The following is a 2116-nucleotide window of genomic DNA, read 5'->3' as shown; positions in this document are numbered from 1 at the left end:
CCACAACTAGATTGAAGAACAAAAGGACAGCAACTTGTCTGTTCCCCTTCCCCCAATTCCCCAGCACTGTTCCTATCCCCCCAATTCACCAATAAAAAATCTTTAAAAAAAAAAAAAGACACATACAAGCTGAAAGTAAAGGGATGGAGTAAAATATTTTATTCAAATGGAACTGAGAAAAGAGCTGGAGTAGCAATACTTACATCAGATAAAATGGACTCTAAATTGAAGAATGTAATAAAGGACAAAGAAGGGCACTTCATAATAATAAAGGGATCAATCCAACAAGAAAACATAACCCTAGTAAACATCTATACACCTAACATAGGAGCCCCTAAATATATAAAAAAGATATTGACAGACATAAAGACAGAGATCAACAGTAACACTATCATAGTAGGGGACTTCTACACCTGCTGTCATCAATGGACAGATCCTCCAGACAGAAAATCAATATGGAAACAGCTGCCTTAAATGAAACATTAGACCAGCTGAATTTAACTGATATTTTTGGAGCATTTCACCCCAAAGCAACAGAATATACATTCTTCTCAAGTGCACATGGAACATTTTCCAAGATAGACCACATTTTAGGTCACAAAACAAGTCTCAATAAATTTAACAAGATTCACATCATATCAAGCGTCTTCACCAACCACAATGCTATGAAAATAGAAATCAATTACAAAAAGAAATCCAGAAAGCACACAAATACACAAAGGCTGAAAAACATGCTACTAAATAGTGAGTGTGTCAAAAATGAGATCAAGGAAGAAATCAAAAGTTACCTTGAGACAAATGAAAGTGAAAACACCATGACCCAAAATCTGTGGGATGCAGCTAAAGCAGTCCTATGAGGGAAGTTCATATCAGTGCATGCCTACCTAAAGCAGCAAGACAAATCTCACATCAACAGGTTATCCTTAAAACTCAGGGAACTGGAAAAAGAACAGCAAAATAAGCCCAAAGGGAGTAAAAGGAAGGAGATAACAAAGACCAAAGCGGAAAAAATGAAATAGAGACCAGAAAAACAACACAGAAGATCAACAAAACCAACATCTGGTTTTTTGAGAAGATAAACAAAATTGACAAATCTCTAGCCANGAAATCTGTTTCCATGTGTAGTCACCAGATTTATTCATTAAAAAACCTTCATCAAAACCATTCTGGAGAATGGGCTTCACTTTCCCACCCCAACCCCGTGGTGGTGGTGGTGGTGGGGGGGGTAGCTCAAAGGAAAGTAGTGTAAAAATGAGAGGTAAAGATTATTAGAAATAGAGCATAATCTTATGTAAAGGCCACAGGTAATGTATGCCTTGTTTCGAACCATTCCTTAAAGGAGATGTAGAAAACAAGACCAAAAACCAATAAAAATACCTTTAATTATCTCCCCATAGCCTGCCTCTCACGACCACTTCCCTGCTAAGAAATCCCCAAATATGTTGTAATAAAGGGTGTTGATGACACCCTAAACACAGGGAATTAACCTTATTCAGTTGAAGTTGCTTAGTTTGCCAGTGGTTGGCTTAGAGGGCATTATTAGGAGAAAGTGCTATGGGTTCGGACAACAACATTCCTTCCTAATAAAAATAGAGAGTAGTAAGAAAAGACATCTCCTCTGCACACTTCTTCCTTGGCTTTCAGATGTTTTTGACTGAGGACAGGATGTTGAAGCTCTGATGTCTACTTATGAACATGGTAAACAACCAACCTACTGAGCAAAATTATTGAAAAGGCTTCACTGTACCACAGAAACAACCTTTATGATATTTCCTACTTCTAGAATTTCTGAAAACATATAAGTTTAAACCAAAATTATTCAGATATTCTGTGAGATAAAGACAACACATCCTAACAGAATCAGATGCCGAATTTAGAAATCAGATTCAGGTTTATAAATGCTTCCTGTTTCTCTCCATCCCCTCATTCCACTAACAAAAAGCAGTTTTTGTTAGCTTATACAATTAGAACAAGTTTGAGGATTCCAGGGGAAAATAGCGGCTGTGAGGGGGGCTCCCTGAGTATTCCCCTGGAAATCGCCACAATCTGAACTGCTGTAACCCCTCAAATGAACCTCTACTCATCACCCAGAACAGATAAGAGACTCGGGGCCCAG

The sequence above is a fragment of the Hipposideros armiger genome, unplaced genomic scaffold, assembly GCF_001890085.2.
Source record: "Hipposideros armiger isolate ML-2016 unplaced genomic scaffold, ASM189008v1 scaffold_912, whole genome shotgun sequence".
NCBI classification, from domain to species: Eukaryota; Metazoa; Chordata; class Mammalia; order Chiroptera; family Hipposideridae; genus Hipposideros; species Hipposideros armiger.
This window is presented reverse-complemented; position numbering follows the sequence as displayed.